The sequence below is a fragment of the Protopterus annectens genome, chromosome 1.part0 (assembly GCF_019279795.1).
Source record: "Protopterus annectens isolate FY-2018-M chromosome 1.part0, PAN1.0, whole genome shotgun sequence".
Lineage (NCBI taxonomy): Eukaryota > Metazoa > Chordata > Ceratodontiformes > Protopteridae > Protopterus > Protopterus annectens.
The window spans coordinates 397,017,406-397,037,918 of record NC_056725.1 but is presented as its reverse complement, the minus strand read 5'-3'; positions in this window follow the sequence as shown (position 1 = coordinate 397,037,918).

The window sequence follows — 20,513 nt, the reverse complement described above, 5'->3', positions numbered from 1 at the left end:
TGTAATTTTGAAATACTGAAATTCAGGATTTCAGTATTTTGAGAATATATAGTGGACCCATATATGCATATATATATATATATATATATATATATATATATATATATATATACACACACACACACACACACACACACACACACACATGTAGATATATATATATATATATATATATATATATATATATATATATATATATATATATATATATTTAAAGAGAGAGGGAATGAGCAATACACAAACCTCTCAACCTGTTAGAGCAAGAAAATTGAACAAAATCACAAATAGTGGGGGGACAAAGGCCCAAAAATAGAGACACTTTTTAAATATTGCTCTTACAAACTTAGAAAGTTGACAGAATAACAGGTTTTGCATTCATGAATATTCTAAAGGATATTAAATCTGAAAATCAAATGTATGCCATTATTTTATGACTTCAGTCCTCTATGATTTGCCAAAAAACTACAATTTCATGAGAAAAGGTCCAAAAATATGAATAAAAAATCTAGACATTCTGCAAAAATCTGGACAGTTGAGTGCTATGATACAGTATTGTTCAATAGAAAGCTCAATATAGAACTAAATAATGTTAGGTCAGTCTAGTAAAGAAAGGAATTTTTTGATACAAATAAAATATTTACAATTTGAGAAAGGATTTAAAAAAGCATGTAAAGTATTAAAACAGTATACGATTCTGGAGATAGAGGGTTTAATGCCAGAGACATTGCAAGTTTGATAGGAGTGGAGTTAAGAGACTAGCAAGGTTAAACTAGGGGAAGTGACTACCTCTTCTATTCACTCCAGTGGTTGAGTTAGGGTCCACAAGGTTTTGTTGAGTCAAAAAATATCAAAACTTAAATAACTGTACCAATTTAATCAAATTCAATATAGCTGCATACTATGACTGTATTGCTTTTTTTTTCCATAATAAATCTTTATTGTTATATTATTTTCAAGCACAAATAAGAACAAAAATAACATATATTCACAAATCAAGCATTAACTAATATCACAAATAACCACACTCTATATACAATATTTACAAGAATGCTTCCATGTAATACAGTTAAATATAAAAAAGCATAAGAATACATGCAAGTAATAGACAGTTGATTACTAAATTCTCTCCACACACATAAATAATTATTAATATTTCCAAGTTGAATATACTATGCTAGTATAATATTAAAAATCTGTTCCCAAATTTTTTGATTATGAACATTTTTATTTTGTGGGCTTAGTAGTAATTTATGAGCCAATATATGTTTTGTCGCTAGAACTCTAAAGTTCTGCCATGAAGTTTTAGATGGGTCTAACCAATTTGAAGCTATATAAAGTTTCATTAATAGAAAAATATTAATATATATAATAATTTGTGATTTAGGGATGTCTCTCGGGGGAATATGCAGAATCATAAATTTCCATGATAACATTGTACTCTGGTAACCCACCTTTTGAAGTTGGATCTTAAGGGAATTCCAAAGTTTGAAAATACATTTACAACTCCAGAACATATGAAGAAGATCAGCTGGTTGAGTCTTACAGTATGGACAAGTTGGTGAATTTTTGGGATTAAATTTATGCAGGGTAAGACGTGTATAATATGCATTGTTCCAAATCATCAACTGGGTATATATTAATTTTTGAAGAAAAGTAGATTTGATGGTCAAGTCAATTGCTTTTAACATATTACTTCTATCTGTGAGTAAGATTTTCTCTTCCCAGTAGTTTGATAACAAAATTTTATCATGAAATTGAAATTCTTTAATTAATTTATTTGCTGTTGTGATATATTTAAGATCCTGTTGGAGAGCTTACCACAACAAAGAGCATCTATTAATAGCCTCTTCTTCCGGTTTAAAACTTTTAAAATAGCTTATAGTGAGTTCTCTAATTTGCCTCAGAATAACCAGATAATTTTTAGGTAAGTTAAGTTCTTGTCTTATTTGGTTGGCCGAACTGTCAAGATGTTTATATATATCAATCAAAGTTAGATTAACTATCAGTGGAAACTTGTTGAGATCAATTAGTTGATTATTCAATTTTAAATTAGGATTCTTATGAAAGGGTTGAAAAACCATCATATGTTGAACCAAATCTAATAAATGAAATAAATTATGCAAAGAGAGTATGTTCGTTTTGATGTGTTCAATAATCCCATAGAATTTCAATGTATACTTACCTGAAAAAAGTATTGCTTTAGGATTGATATTTAACTTTAGAATATATTTATAATTCAGAACTACCCAAGGTGGTGTCCACTTAGTATTATTTATATAATAATTGGCAATTCTTAAAATTCTATTAGAATTTACAATTAAATAATACATTTCAAAATTAGGTAATTCCAGACCTCCTCTATTTTTTGGGGTCATTAATTTATCATAAGATATCCTGGTTTTCTTTGGTTCTCAAATTAATTTAGCCAATTCTTTATGAATCTGTTTAAAAAATGACTTTGAAAGTAATAAATTGGCTGACCTAAAAATATACAGTAATCGTGGTAATATGTTCATTTTGATAATTGAAACTTTTGCTAATATTGGCAGTCGTAAATTTTTCCATCTCCCAAAATCAGAAATTATTTGTTCCCAGATTGCTTTAATATTATTATTATAAAAGTCTTTATTATCAGTAGAGAACTCAATACCTAGATATTTAATATTTTCTTTAAATGATACCTGTCCCACTAAGGGCAATAATGAAAAGGGTTTAGGTGTCTTTAAAGGGAAGATATTGGTTTTTTCAAGTTAATTTTATAATTAGACACTTTTGAGAACTCATTAACAGCCTTCAATAACTTTTCAGTATCTGATAATGGAGACGCACAATAAATGCTAAGATCGTCAGCAAAAGCTGCCATTAATATTTTAGTTCCATAAATTATTGGGACATTATGATAAACATTTTGTTTAATATATAAAAACAATGGTTCAAGATAGATATTAAATAATAAAGGGGACAAAGGGCAACCCTGGCGTGTTCCAGTCTTAATCTGTATTCTTTTAGAGAAATTTTTATTAATATACAATGCAGTATAGGGATTACTATATAATATTTGTAACATTTGGACAAACTCATGTGATATATTAAAATAAGGTAAAAGATCAAACAAGAAATTTGTATCAACCCTATCAAAGGCTTTCTGGGCATCAATTATAAGGGCATAAATATTTAAATTATTTTGCTTAGCATGCTCTAACATAGTACGTAGTATGAGTGTATTATCACTGGTTTGTCTACCTGCCATAAAACCAGTCTGTTCTTTAGAAATGATATGAGTCATGATTCTCTTCAGTCTAGATGCTATAATAGAGGTTAGAATTTTCATGTCTACATTTATTAATGATATCAGCCTATAATTATCCAGATTTTGAGGATCTGAATAGGCTTTATGTATAAAAATAGTTTTTGAGGCATTAAGGTGTGGATCATTAATTTTATTCCTAATTATGTAGTTAAACACAACTGAAAGTATCTTACCAAAAATATCTGCAAATTTTTTTATAAAATTCCACTGTCAAGCCATCAGGACCTGGTGATTTATGTGATTTCATATGCTGAATTACATATACTATTTCTTCTTCAGATATCGGTTTAACCAAGTCATTTTGAATGTCCTCTCCTATCATTGGAAACTTAATTGACTGTAGAAATTGTTCATAATTCCTGTTAGGGTTCATATCCTTTTGTCCAGCATAAATATTAGTGTATATTTTCTCAAAGATATTAAGAACCTCCTCAGTTTTAGAATATATTTTATTATTAAATTGTATTTCCGAAATCTGCATGATTGGTTTTGTTTGATTAATGATCCTAGCTAATGCTCTTGATGGTGTTTGAACATGACTGGCATACCTCACTAACGTCTTGTACTCTTGAAATGTTAATCTACTATTCTGAAGTAAAAAGAGATCCTTTTGACATTTAATCAGTTCCTTCTCTGTTTGCTCATTAAAATCTCTAATCAGTTCTTGATCAAGTAATTTAATTTTTATTTCTAAAGTTTGAATATCTTTGTTTAATATCTTTTTATAATAAGATGCTTTTTGCAAAAGTGTCCCTCTTATTTGAGCTTTAACTGTTGCCCATTTAATATCTGGGGCAAATTGTTGTTTCCCTAAACCAATCAATAAGTCTTTCAGGTACTTTGTAATTTCCAGTATTATATCCTCCTTATTCAATAGATTTGGATTAAGAGACCAATTATAACCTCTTTGTCTTAAAGTATCGTTTACCCCCTTAGTAAAACTCAACGAAATTTTAGAATGGTCTGATATATAATGGGCATGTACCATAACTGTAGGTTCTAGATTGATCAATACTCTTGAAATCAGGAAGAAATCAATTCTGGACCACATTTTATGACATGGGGAATAAAAGGTAAAATTGCTTGTACTATTATCTTTATTCAGATAATGAAATGGATCATATAATTGAAAGTCTCCTTTAAGATCATTCAGTGCTAATAGAGCATGCATGTTAAATGCTCTTTGTGTAGAAGATCTATCCAACTTCGGATTCTGGTAGGTATTCCAATCACCTCCAACAATTACATAATATCTATCAAATTGTGTTAAAATTGAATATAGTGATGCTATAAATAGTTGTTGGTCATTACAGGGAGCATATATATTTAAAAGTAAAATAGGTTTATCAAATAAGGTAGACGAAAGAATAACATAGCACCACCGTCCATTTTTATCTGTATTAGAATCTAATATCTTTTCCTTGTATTGATCTTTAATAATTATGGCTACCCCAGCACTATTTGACTTACCTTCAGATACTACTACTTCTCTAATCCATTTCTTTTTTTAAACATCACCCCATTGATCATTCATTAAATGCGTTTCTTGGAGTAGGATAAACCACGCCTTAGCCTGCAACAGTACATGTAACTCCAGTTTCCTCTTCTTCAAGTTCTGGAGCTCTTTAACGTTCCATGAATCTATTTCCCACATTTCAAAGATTCACTATAAGATGAAAGTTTTGGAGAGAGAGCATGGAAAAAACAAAAAACAGTAAATTCAAAACCATACATAATCTGGAAGCAATCCTTATATCCCGTCCTCAACCAGTGCATACCCACTCTAACCCCGGACCAGGAGATGAATAGGTCCTGTATAATATAAAATGACAAAGGGTTTAAAAGAAACAACAGATATAAAAACACCACAATGTAAAATTTCACACATGTATCACAATTAAGGCCTAGAAAACCTAACTTCACTACGACAAAGCCTAAACTAAACATTCCCAAACAAACACTGCCATAAACTGCATCTCTTTGGTTAATTACTATTTAAACAAATCAAATTAAAAATGTAACAGTAGTACATGTAAAAAGAATAAAGTAAAAAAAAATAATGCATTTTCAGTAGGTTATAATAATGCACTTTCACTATAATAATGCACTTTCAGTTGGATTAGCTATCTATACATAAACCACATGCATTAAAAGAGAGAAGAGAAAGTAGAAAAAAATAATAATACATACTAATATATAACCCTATATTAAAGCAAATAGACAGCAAATTTATTAATATCCTTTGTTATACATTCACCTTATACTAGTTTCATAATAAAGCAAGCTTCTAACTAAATAAAATAATGAAAATAACACAAAACATTAAAAACTATGCTGACAGGTTAAATAAACATTGCTAAATCCCTGCACCCTCTTTAAATAATATAACTACAAAATGTTGACTGAAAGTTAATAAATGAAGTTCCTAACAAGTTCCTATGTGCTTAAATTACTATAGAACAGTGTTATTTAATGTTAAATAAGCAAGAGAGTGTTTAAAACAGTTCTCTTCGGTTTTCCAAACCAGGAAGTCCTGTAAAATGCTCGCGACGGGGGACCACTTTTGCAGACGGACCCCAGAAGTGCCACAACAAAATCTACACCCTCAACAGCATTTTAAGCACTTCCTGTCTTCCTCCTCATTGAAAACAGTTCATAGAAGCCATAAAATGTCAGGAAACAAGTGCATGAGATCAAGATAAGGAAAAGCAAACCGTTTTATTGCTCAGGAATAGGCCTAAGCTTCACAAATGCAAACAAAAGATTACCCAGTCCTCGAAGCATAGTAAACATAGCAGCATACCATTTCCATCAAAAGTTCAATTCAAGTCTCTGATGCAGGTAAAGCCTTGAAAATTTTAAGGAACAGATTTCTTGCCTCATTTTTGGTGGAAACAGAATGTTTAGCCCCATCCACTGTGAATATAAGCATATTAGGATATTTCATTTGAAACTTCATTTGTTTGTCAATAAGAAATTTGCAGTAAGGAGACAGAGACTGTCTAGCCTGTCTGATTTGTATAGGTAGATCCTGTGTCAGAGATATTTTATTGTTTTTCCACATAATATAGCCTCCACCTTGTTTTGCAGTAATAAGTATTCTATTTACATCTTGATAATTAAGCAGTTTAACATACACAGGTCTAGGAAAATTAGATGCTTGTACCTCTCTCAAAGCTCTATGTGCTCTTTCCACAATGATTTGTTTGACAGTATAAGAATCATTTAAAAGCACTGCAAATATTTGTAGTATGGATGGAATCAGTTCATTATACTGAATGGATTCAGGAATCCCTCTGACAATGATATTGTTTCTCCTAGATCTTGCTTCTAGGTCTGTAAGCTTACTTTGTATAGCCTGTATATCCACATCATGCAGATTAGTTTTTTTTTTTCCAGTAAAACTAATTTGTCCTCAGTATCAGAAATTCGAGCCTCTGTCTTATCCATTCTTATCAGCAACTGAGTACATGAAATTCCAAATGATTGTATTTGACAAGTCAGTTCTTTTAAAGCTTCTTGTATAGGCAGAAGTGCAGTTTTGATATCCTCCATATTTAAAGCTTGATCAGCTTTAGTTTTAGTCCCTAGTTTCTGTTGTTCCTGTGCTTTAGTAATTTTTTGTCATTTAGTAGTCACATCTTATTCTGGTGATTGCAATTCCGATAATTTTGTTTTAGTCGTAGTTATATCCATGCTTTTGTCTTCTTTTGAAATCTTATTAGAACATGAAAAGTTGCAATATAAAAAGCACACGGTTCCTTTGTGTATTCCCCTCTGCAGAGCTAGCTAATCTGTTGTAATCCAATGAAATATATTCCTTTTTTCCGTTTTTTTTCTCAATCCAGGATAAATAAGTGTAGTTAGAGTAAGTTTATCGAAGTTTTGATGTTGAAAACTTTGTAGTATCCACTCAGGGTTTTGATTTTCTCAGGTTAAATGGAGAGCTGCAGTTCAGCAGTGTTCACAGAATGGCAGCCATCTTTGAATCGACTGTATTGCTTTTGATATAATGAGTGTTTGGAGATAAAAATGTTTTTCCCTTACCTACAAAGGTGCTTAGTCTTGGCATTAATAAATAAAGAGTGACATGGAGTACAGATGGGTACTTACATTTGTTTTTGTTTCTTAAGTTGACTTTTTGAGCTGTTGACTGTATGGTGGCAATGATTGTCTAGTACACAAGAATCTACTGAGTTATACCTGATCATTGACTTTATGGATCAGAGCAACTTAACACTTGAACTGAAAGTAATAAATATATATATATATATATATATATATATATATATATATATATATATATATATATATATATGTATATATATATATGTGTGTGTGTGTGTGTGTGTGTATATATGTATATCCCATAGATGAGGGTAAAATGGTTCACACAGCTTATCTAGATCTCGCCAAGGTTTTTGACAGCATTCCCCACTCTGGAATTATAAATAAGCTCACTAAACTAGGTATAAATCCCTATGTCACAAGATGGGTTGCCAACTGGCTCCTGGACAGAACCCACACTGTGAAAGTAGCGGATTCCAAATCCGACATCAGACCAGTGACAAGTGGAGTACCACAGGGTTCTGTCCTGGGTCCTCTCCTGTTTGGTATCTACTTCTCTGAAGTGCAGGCCAACACTGCAAACTAGGAGCCATAATCGAAACTCCTAACGATGTGGACAAACTACAAAAGGGCCTCACTGAGACAGATACCTGGTGTCAAAGCCATGGCCTAAAGCTCAATGCCAAAAAGTGTATTGTCATCCCCTTTGGTAAAAACTCTGTACCCATGAACTACCATATAGCTGGTAGTCTACTTAATGCCGAAAATGTGATAAGAGACCTTGGGACACAGGTGGACAGTATTCTCTCCTTTGATAATCACATCGCCACAGTGGTCAGGAAATCCTTGGATGTGGCTCATCTCATCACGAAAGGATTCTCATCCAGAAAAAGAGGTCGTTGTTCCCCTCTACTCATCACTCATTAGACCCATTATAGAGTACAATGCCTGTTTTGGTATGTACCTCACACGACATCTACAGCAACTGGAAAGACCACAGAAATACCACACAAAGAGGATTACTGGCCTCAAACAGATGCCCTATGCAGACCGTCTCAAAAAACTACAGCTTTACTCCATCACATATCACCTACTCAGGGGCGATCTCTGCCTAACATACAAAGCTATGTCAAACCCAGAGTTGTTGGACATGCTCTACTTAAAGAAATCCCAATCCCTCCAAGCTACACGCTCTTGGGACCTTAACCTTATCACCACAATAAACAGAACATGCTGGAGGGATAGATTCCTGTCCCAGAGACTTCCCATACTCTGGAGCAGACTACCTATCTATGTCAAACAGAGCTCCTCATTAGCACTCTTCAAGAAAAATCTTGATGATTGGATTTGAAATGGGAAATTCACCACGGGGATCACTTCTGTGGCTCTGCTCAACAAGGGCACAGGAAAATAATTTTCTTGGGTGGTGAAAGCCAGGGTACATTTTTTGGCTAGGCTTGTATGGGCCCTAGGGCCGATAGCCTAGTACCTACCTATGAACCTATGAACCTATTAAATATATAAAGCTGACTGCAAAAAAAAATGCACTTGTTGCAGTTTACCCTTGTGAACACACAAGGGGCTTATGAATCATATCCAGTTTTGTAATGGTATAGTTTGTATTTTTTCATGAAAAAGAAGTGTTTAAATCTTATTCAGTCACACACTTTACTTTGAAAAAATATTTTTTTCTAAATTCACTGGTGAGTGAAGACAGGCAAATGCTTATACATTTTTTGCAAAATTAAAAGTATAGCTTTTCTTTAAGTAATTTGCGATTCTATAAATTATTATATTAAGTATTATGAGATGGAATGGATGATGTAGGGGTCTACTCCTTGCATAAAATAGTAATCATGGCAGAAATCAATCTGTAGTCTTATATTTTAATTTTTTTTTTTTGTTTCAAAGTAGAATTTTCAGCTTTGTTTAGGAGATCCAGCATTGCTTTTAAAACAATTATACTTTTCTAATTTGTTTGATAAAGTATACAAACAAACACCCCCCTGGATTTACTAATCTTCAATGCAGGACTAGCTTAGCCCTGCACGGTAGCGGCCATTTAGAAGTAGGACAACAGCGCGCCATGCATATTAATGAGGCACGCTGCCTGAGCTCCTAATCTTACATGGAGCATGTAAGAGTGCAGGGGCCATGTCTGAGAGCAGAGCCCTCAGAATATACACGCCCCCACAATGAAAAACAGCAGAAAGGGCTAAGAAATGAGTGAGATCACTGATAGGTGAGTGCATATCCCCACCAACATTCCCCCTCATGTACAATAGCAAGTAATTACAAATAAAATGAACAAACCTTTTTTTGTTTATTTTAAAACCCAATTAAATATATATATATATATATATATATATATACATATATATATATATATATATATATATATATATATATATATATATGTATATTAGGTATATACGGACATACATCTGCAGATAATGGGAACATAACAAAAACATATATGTCCACATGCAACATTAATGGAGTTGAGAGGCCCCAATCAACATACATCTTGTACGAATAGGCATACCCCCATCCCACAGCCAAACACATCTGCCCTGCAATACACTACCCGCTGTTGCAGATCCCATAAACAGGCCCTGGCATGACATGGGCCCAAGATGTTTACAGTACTCCATCCCACCTGTATGGTGCCAGGTTGGTATCAGTAACATATCATGCAGTACAGTCTGGCTCCCATAGGGAATGTAAAATGTGGAAATTATCAACAGACACATATACACAGACACATATATGCAGATACAGTTATACATATATATATATATACTTATATACAGATATATATGTAACTACATGTACAAACGCAGAGATATGTATAGTAAGATACATATGTAGAATGTGCACACAATATGGAACAGCCACTATGCCTACAGTTACTACCTTAACAACTGGACACTGTATGAGCCACCTATACAAATGACAATGGTTGCCTGCAACATATACCCACAGAGAGGTCATAGGATATAACACCACACACTGGTTTTCATAAATGGGGAAGCTTTATTTGTGTACTATTAAAGTTACATATGTCATGTCACATAGCTGTTTAGACACTGACATCCATATAAACAGAGTAATGCAACTGTGAAACAGTTATATTAATACAGTAGTCTGGAAACATTTACAAATGTTGATGTCTAGGCTGAGGCCTTCAAGTAGTACTATAGTAAAGACAGACTGGGCCACATGATACCAAACAATCAACAGTAAGTAATGCAGATGTATAGTTCAGCAGCCACTATCTACACTCTGTACACAGTCCCTAGGGGGTAAAGAACTCAGCTGATACAATGGGATGTAACTGTTACATAACAAGGCATAACTGGCACCATCACAAGCACAATGGCAGACAGAACAGTCTGTATGGCAGGAGGTCATAGGCCTGCATTTACCCAAGGTGGATTGTATGGTAATGTACATCCAGATACCTTAAGGCAGCATAGACATGGTGTGTGTGGGTGGTGACATCTGTTTTTATCATGTGCGCCATTGGCTACTAACAGACATCCAAAGGACATCATAGGAGAGTACCACTGCTAGCACGTAATGCTCCTGTGGACTACAGCAGAGATATTGGCCAATATATGTGGACAGTTTGACATGTGGATCAAGCCTGACAATGTGGAGGTTAACAGCCATGTAGATGGGTATAACACATAACTATTGGTACACATTTGCCCCCATAGGTTATGCATTCACACAACCCTGTCTGTCCTGACAGATGATAACCACTGGTACGGAGATGCCATGGCCACATACTAGCCACTAAATATTGGCATACATCTGTACAGCATCCCACTGCTCAGTCTGACATACATGACTGTTATGGTGGCCTGGTAGCAGTACATCTGGCAAGTATCTGGATATGACATCTCACTGGGTAAGTTCACAAGGTTGCTAGGCATGTAACAAAGCACTGTGCAGGCTACAGGCAGACTGGCTCAACACTGGCCTACACTTCCTATGGGGGAATGCACATGTACCAGCATGTATAGCAGGCTCTACAGGTATGTCACAGCACAGATTATGATACACCTGTGTGAAAGTGCATAACCACAACCAATGTGAACACAGCCACAGCAACATATGGTAAGCTAGCGTAATATTACAGTATATGGACTATCTGTGCAACACCATCCTCATATGGGCCACTCGCACACTAAGCCTACATATACTTGGCCACTCCACAGTGTTGTCTGAAGCCTGATTGTGGTATGGGGCATATGTGTGCATGGTCCTACAAATGTGTAAGCCGATAGGGTAACATACAGTGGAGGAGCATGTAACATCAGATAGAACAGGACCACGAACAATGACATCTACCACAGTCTGTACACAGGCCAAAGTACATATGAACAATACACATAGTGTTGATAATCACCATGAATACTCAGATCTTAATATTGTACACACAACCACAGAATGTCCAGGTTATGTCATAAATTGTAATCCCTACTACACATAATGTGTAGCAGTCTGATATCTCATTGGCTTGTTATTAGATATGATGACACTAATTATGGTGTAAAGCACATATGCACCTGTTGCTGCATGACATATATACAAAGGGTGACAGAGTTGTGGCTGGAGGCACATACACAGGGCCAATATTGACATGTTGCTGTGATACTTTCATACATTTACTGTTGTAACAGGGTTTGTTGCAACATATGTTCTATGAGGGATATGAAGTCAGTAACTCTCACAGCTGTCACCATCTATAGACTACAATCCTCACACTACCTCCTGCAATTCACAGACAGGTGCTCTGTAGGTAACACATAAAACAAAAGGCACCACACACTGCCAAGTCTACATAAGACCCTACAGATGGGTGTTTCGTCATAAACATTTCACTGACATTGCAGCTATTAAAACATGTAGGACAGCCATATCCACACACACCCTGTTACACCAACATTACTCCAAATGCAGTATAGCAGAACTTACAGTCTTTAGACAGGTCAGGCACATCGCCCTCCTTTGTGTTGTCCTATTTCCACAGTGTATGTTGTTAGAGGTAGCGCCCCACTCCATCTGAGATGCTGTTTGCCAAACAATGGATTGAGTTCCTGCTCACAGTGGATGTAATGGCCCAACACCAACATTATGTTCCTAGATATTGGAATGTGTTTCCATGCAATTGGTTATGGGAATGTCACCACAGCTGTTCCACATGCAATCAGCTAGAGGAGGGCTGCAATTTGTGCAAAGGCCATCAGCTGATGATGAGCAACACTTAAAATACACATGCTGCTGCCTGAGCACAGCAGGTGTAAGTCTCCACATCTACCAGAGAGGGAGTGACAGAGGCAGACAGAGGCAAAGAACAGTCACGGAGGGGTGGGAGAGTAAAACATAAGCATGTTTGTGTCACACACCTACCGGTACAGGGTATCAAACCCCTGACGACTATGTAGTGCTATCACATATCTATGCAGTTATTGGATGCGCCACATAGGTTACATGTTGAGGAGCCCTCAAAACGTATATGAGATGGTGAGTGACATTTGCAACAGGGGTATGGTATGCTATATGGTAGGTGTAGTACACATGACTGTCCACATGAACAGCTGCCAGCATCAACACAGCCACACTTTCACAGGGACGCCACATATTGACATACTTGGCAGGGCCAGGAATACAAATCATCACTAGTGGGATTGCCACAACATATTACAGTGCAGGTATCACATGCACCACAGGGGTCATACAGAGGTTATATGGGCAAAGGGTATGTGGAGGTGTCTGACATCAGACAGCATGCTTCAGTATGCCAATGGGGGTTGTAGTGGGTGTGAATGCAGTCATACTCATCATGCAACACACGCACAGACACAGGGTGCCAGTACTGACATGCATGGGTGCATTGCTGCACGGGTGTGTCATGGTCGACTGTGCCAGATGGCTATACAAGGCTAGGTGATGGGTATATCTTGGCATCAAGCAACATAATAATGGTAATCCAAACTGGCAACAGACGGAAAAACTTGCCAAATAATGCTGGAAAGTAAATCACCAAGAAGAACCACTGCTGAGGAAAAAGAATAGGTTTATTTAAGCGCTTTTCGTTTGTCCCATAGAAAAACTTCTTCAGAACTACAAACATAAAGTGCAATGTGCTTAAATAAGAAACTGAGCCTTAATCAAACTTAATTAATCAATCAATCGTTAATACTGTCCATTTGTTTAAAAAGGCACTAACGCGTTAAAAATTTATCCATTAAAACATAAAGTATAAACTTCCTGATAAATATTTACATATAACATGTTATTAATTAAACAATATATGAGGAATAGAAAATATAAAAGAAATACTGTATGCTATTTAACACAGAAAAGTCATGTTATTTACTAATGTATTCATATGAAGTGTTTAAAAATGTTAATATATTTAATTCTACCTGAGTAGAAGTTACAAAAATTAAATGAAGTGTAGAGGACATATATAAAATTAAAATTACTATCTTCTTAAACTAGCCAATTTTAACACACTGGAGATAGTACAAGCTTCATTTAGACCAGGCAAGTGGTAAGCTTCCAGTCTAATCTGCCATTGTAATTCTTTTTCTAGTAATCTAATCTGAGAGGGTCCCCCTCTACTGTCATTAACCACTTGCTCAATGCCTATAAACTTGAACTGATGAGTAGGGTTGTCTATTATATGCTTTGCTAATGCATTGTTTGTTTTTTGTTTCCTAATAGTGTATATATGCTCATAGATTCTATCTTTGAGCTTACGCTCGGTTTTCCCAATGTAAAAAACGGTCAATTTTGACACTGCACTAAATATACTAACATGTTGGAGTTGCAATTAACCCTACATTTCAATTTGAAAACATGTTCATTAACCATAAATTTGTTAGATTCAATAATAAACTTGCACCAATTACAAGCTTGGCATTTAAACATACCAGGTGACCTGGTTAATGAAGGTTTCCGCTCAAATAATGATTTTAAATTCCTACCCCTTCTGTATATTACCTTGGGGGTTAATCCCATTTTAGATGATACCTCAGGGTCCGCTCTAAAAAGTTGCCAATTTTTCTTAATGATCGACCACAGAATGTAACTGTCGACCGTAAATGTGGTAATAAATCTAGGGGCATCAAAGGTATCCGTTGTCAAGGGCTCACTGGAATTCAACTCCGTAATATTAGATGATACTTCCGGAATAAGTGTACAACTAGTTGCAGATAGTAAAGGTTGGTAAAAACCAGAAGACCTTTTACATGAAACCTCATTGGTAAGATCATTGATCAACCTAGATGGATAATCCCGTGACAAGAACATCTTTCCTAATAAAAGACATTCTTCACCAAAATCATAGTCTCTGCTTACCATCCCAGCTGCTCTAACCAACTGACCCATTATTACTGCTCGTTTCTGACTAAAGGAATGGCAGCTAGAGAAGTGTAGCAAAGAATTCGAGTACGTGGGTTTCCTATGAATTCGTGCTAAAAAACAACCTGCTTCATTGTCTTTGTTTAACATAATGTCTAAATATGGGATCCTCGTGGTGTGAAATTCAAAGGTAAACTCCAAAAATGAGTTGTATTGTTCAAGTAGGTTACAAATTCACTAGCTTGTTCTTCACCCCCTTTGAAAAGAATGAATATGTCATCCAAAAAACGAGTATAATATACTACGTTCTCTGAGTGACTAGATGGTTTCAGGACAAATTGGTGCTCCCAATTGGCCATTACCAAATTTGCCACACTCACACCACATGGGGAACCCATAGCAACCCCAGTGTTTTGAAGGTAGAAATTCTCACCAAACATGAAGAAGTTCTTAGTTATAATTAAATCCAGTAGTTCTCCCACTAAGGAAATGTCACGTATACTAGCATTACTTGCTTTGATCCTCTCACAAACCCATTCAATGGTGACATCATGGGGAATGCTCGTGTATAAGTCTTTCACGTCAATTGTCAAAAAATTGAGGGAATCCAAGAACTTGATCTCATTGATTTTGGACAAGAAAGACCACGAGTCTTTACATATTTGACTCTCCAATTTCACATACTTCTGTAAAATACTGTCAATAACCTTCGCAACAGCATATGTTGGAGCTCCTCTGCTATCAATCAAGGGACGCATAGGGGGATTATTTAAATCCTTATGGATCTTTGGAATACCAAAGAGATAGGGATATCTTGGATACTGAGTGGACATGTAGTTGTTAAGTTTCTGGTCAATCCTCCCTTCCATCAGCATCTCCTCAACATTATCTTTAATAACCCTGTATGCTCTATTAACCTCATTTCTAGAGCTTAAAGTGTAAGAGGGTGATTGGAGCAAAGAGGTCATTCTGTCAAAGTAATCGTTTTGTTCAAATATGACTGCTCCCCCACCTTTATCAGGTTTGCATACTTGAAGATTTAATGAACGTAGTTGTTCTAAACATTCATTTTCTGTTTGGTTTGTTGGTACATAAGTATGCTTTGAAGTACTTTTGACATTTCTAATGTCAACCTCACATATCTGTTCGAATGTGGCTAACAATGGATGCAGTGGTGGATTAAACGTGCTTCTTACATACAAACTGTTTTCCCCTTGAGGTTGAACATCGCCACCCATCATTAATTTCAAGTTAAGTTTCCTAGTGTAAGATTTTATATCAATAACAGATGTCACAATATTGAAACTTTGGTTGGGGCAGAGGTTTGACCCTTAGATAAAAGGTCAGCCATTTCAGTAGTTATAAGACTGTTCGAGAAATTGAACACCTTAAAGTCGTCAGATGAATTAGAACAAATCAGAGGAGCTCTAAACGGGTTGTCCATGCTTGCATCGTTGTTGCCCGAATTATTAAACTCTGATGAAAGAGATGAACTGAGTGATGTTGAAAAATGCTCAGTAACCTCATTCAAACTTATGTTTGAATACTCATTATAATCTATATCAGAGGTTATCTGTTGCAAGCCCTCTGATTGTTGTGATTTGACCATTGGCGTTTCTGTTTCGGTCTTGCTCCTAAAAAATTATTATTATTGGTATTGTATTCTTCTTGTAACCCACTACTGTGCCCCATATTAACATTATTCCTATTTTGGATACGTTCACTCCTATGCAATTCAACCGGAGGAACTTCCATACTATCAGGTGTTAAACCTTCCCCAAACTGTTCAGTAGTTGTATGGGATGCGTTGTTTACGGTTGCATTAAGGGTGTTCCCAGTGTTGTTGACTGGAGCCCTATTTTGCTTCTCCACACTTGACTAACTGAAGGATTAGGATAAGCTAGGCCATCCCTGTAGGCCAAAGAATCCCTATCAAGTTTTTTAGTTTTAACTAATTTCAGCTTTATTAAGTATGAATCTATACTACTGAACAGCCTAGAATAATCATAGCGATATATCTTAAACAAAAGGTCATGTTTAATCAAGTTGTCCAGTTGGGCTGCCTCTATATTTAGCTCCTCTATTTGCAAAGCATAATGCTTTATCATTAAATTAAGCAACTCAGCTCCATGCTGATCAAATAGCCCAATTAATTCCTTGTGAAAAATAGAGTTAACAACAAGCCCTGTTGGATACTGATAGTGCCTAAGACCTTTAGGTACTATTTTACGGGCCAAACATTCCTTAAAATAAATAAATTCTAGTTGTAACTTCTTAATTTTGGTTAAAATACTCTCAAACTGTTTAAGGTTAACAGCAATACTCGGTTCACCAGTTGTTTTATCAGTGCCAGTATGTCCTGTTGTTACATTAAATGAAGGAGGCACTGAAAGCCAGTCTGTGAAAACAGGAAAGTTGCCAACAGTCTTACTCACTGCTGACTGTGAGTCAGAAATTCCTCCAACTGGAAATTCAGTTGTGCCCATTAAATTAGATAAGCCTGGTCTGAAATTAGTTCCATTGAAACCGTTAGGTCCACAGAAAATGGTCGACGGTTGTTTGCCCAGTTCCGTAATGTTCAAATTGAAGGTAGTTGAAAGGAGACCAGTTTGGTCCCTTTGATGAAATGCAACCTGTTCAGTAGACCTGCGTTCAGTAGCCGGAATTCTGCTCTGCTCCTCGGTCTCTGTGCAAGCCACTCTGTGCTCGTTAGGCTCTCGACGGTTCAGAGTGACGTCGGAAGTAACTTGTGCTGAATCCTCATTGTGGAAAGTTGGAGCTGAAACACCCCCTGGGGTACCAGCAGTTGTAGGAAATATTGCTGTTCCGCTAGTGACTGTTGTTGTATCATTCGAACAGTTTCTTGCTTTAGCCTGCTCTCCAAAAGCTGGTAATAGATTAATTTTATTGTTGCCCAATGCCATATCATGTTGCTGTTTCTCAAAAGCATCCATACGGACAAGCAAAGCGTCAATTTTATTAAGCATAACGTCCAGAGATTTGACGCTGACAGAATATGTTTCAGTCTGGGTTTGATTACCGTTGTTAGTGGCTGGTGAACCCGATCGAAGTAACACAGGAGTGTTGTTCGGAAAGTCACTGACTGGTTCAAGATTTTCAGACTCCATAACTTAGAAAAAAAAACTTTAAACTACTAAACACAACCGAACCAGTAGTAATCCAAACTGGCAACAGACGGACAAACTTGCCAAATAATGCCTGGAAAGTAAATCACCAAAAAGAACCACTGCTGAGGAAAAAGAATAGGTTTATTTAAGCGCTTTTCGTTTGTCCCATAGACAAACTTCTTCAGAACTACAAACATAAAGTGCAATGTGCTTAAATAAGAAACTGAGCCTTAATCAAACTTAATTAATCAATCAATCGTTAATACTGTCCATTTGTTTAAAAAGGCACTAACGCGTTAAAAATTTATCCATTAAAACATAAAGTATAAACTTCCTGATAAATATTTACATATAACATGTTATTAATTAAACAATATATGAGGAATAGAAAATATAAAAGAAATACTGTATGCTATTTAACACAGAAAAGTCATGTTATTTACTGATGTATTCATATGAAGTGTTTAAAAATGTTAATATATTTAATTCTACCTTAGTAGAAGTTACAAAAATTAAATGAAGTGTAGAGGACATATATAAAATTAAAATTACTATCTTCTTAAACTAGCCAATTTTAACACACTGGAGATAGTACAAGCTTCTGGGCACAACTGAATTTCCAGTTGGAGGAATTTCTGACTCACAGTCAGCGGTGAGTAAGACTGTTGGCAACTTTCCTGTTTTCACAGACTGGCTTTCAGTGCCTCCTTCATTTAATGTAACAACAGGACATACTGGCACTGATAAAACAACTGGTGAACCGAGTATTGCTGTTAACCTTAAACAGTTTGAGAGTATTTTAACCAAAATTAAGAAGTTACAACTAGAAATTGTTTATTTTAAGGAATGATTGACCCGTAAAATAGTACCTAAAGGTCTTAGGCACTATCAGTATCCAACAAGGCTTGTTGTTAACTCTATTTTTCACAAGGAATTAATTGGGCTATTTGATCAGCATGGAGATGAGTTGCTTAATTTAATGATAAAGCATTATGCTTTGCAAATAGAGGGGCTAAATATAGAGGCAGTCCAACTGGACAACTTGATTAAACATGACCTTTTGCTTGAGAGATATCGCTATGATTATTCTAGGCTGTTCAGTAGTATAGATTCATACTTAATAAAGCTGAAATTAGTTAAAACTAAAAAACTTGATAGGGATTCTTTGGCCTACAGGGATGGCCTAGCTTATCCTAATCCTTCAGTTAGTCAAGTCTGGAGAAGCAAAAATAGGGCTCCAGTCAACAACACTAGGAACACCCTTAATGCAACCGTAAACAATGCATCCCATATAACTACTGAACAGTTTGGGGAAGGTTTAACACCTGATAGTATGGAAGTTCCTCCGGTTGAATTGCGTAGGAGTGAACGTATCCAAAATAGGAATAATGTTAATATGGGGCACAGTAGTGGGTTACAAGAAGAATACAATACCAATAATAATAATTTTTTAGAAGCAAGACCGAAACAGAAACGCCAATGGTCAAATCACAACAATCAGAGGGCTTGCAACAGATAATCTCTGATATAGATTATAATGAGTATTCAAACATAAGTTTGAATGAGGTTACTGAGCATTTTTCAACATCACTCAGTTCATCTCTTTCTTCAGAGTTTAATAATTCGGGCAACAACGATGCAAGCATGGACAACCCGTTTAGAGCTCCTCTGATTTGTTCTAATTCATCTGACGACTTTAAGGTGTTCAATTTCTCGAACAGTCTTATAACTACTGAAATGGCTGACCTTTTATCTAAAGGTCAAACCTCAGTCCCCAACCAAAGTTTTAATATTGTGACATCTGTTACTGATATAAAATCTTACACTAGGAAACTTAACTTGAAATTAATGATGGATGGCGATGTTCAACCTCAAGGGGAAAACAGTTTGTATGTAAGAAGCACGTTTAATCCACCACTGCATCCATTGTTAGCCACATTCGAACAGATATGTGAGGTTGACATTAGAAATGTCAAAAGTACTTCAAAGCATACTTATGTACCAACAAACCAAACAGAAAATGAATGTTTAGAACAACTACGTTCATTAAATCTTCGAGTATGCAAACCTGATAAAGGTGGGGGAGCAGTCATATTTGAACAAAACGATTACTTTGACAGAATGACCTCTTTGCTCCAATCACCCTCTTACACTTTAAGCTCTAGAAATGAGGTTAATAGAGCATACAGGGTTATTAAAGATAATGTTGAGGAGATGCTGATGGAAGGGAGGATTGACCAGAAACTGTACAACTACATGTCCACTCAGTATCCAAGATATCCCTATCTCTTTGGTATTCCAAAGATCCATAAGGATTTAAATAATCCCCCTATGCATCCCTTGATTGATAGCAGAGGAGCTCCAACATATGCTGTTGCGAAGGTTATTGACAGTATTTTACAGAAGTATGTGAAATTGGAGAGTCAAATATGTAAAGACTCGTGGTCTTTCTTGTCCAAAATCAATGAGATCAAGTTCTTGGATTCCCTCAATTTTTTGACAATTGACGTGAAAGACTTATACACGAGCATTCCCCATGATGTCGCCATTGAATGGGTTTGTGAGAGGATCAAAGCAAGTAATGCTAGTATACGTGACATTTCCTTAGTGGGAGAACTACTGGATTT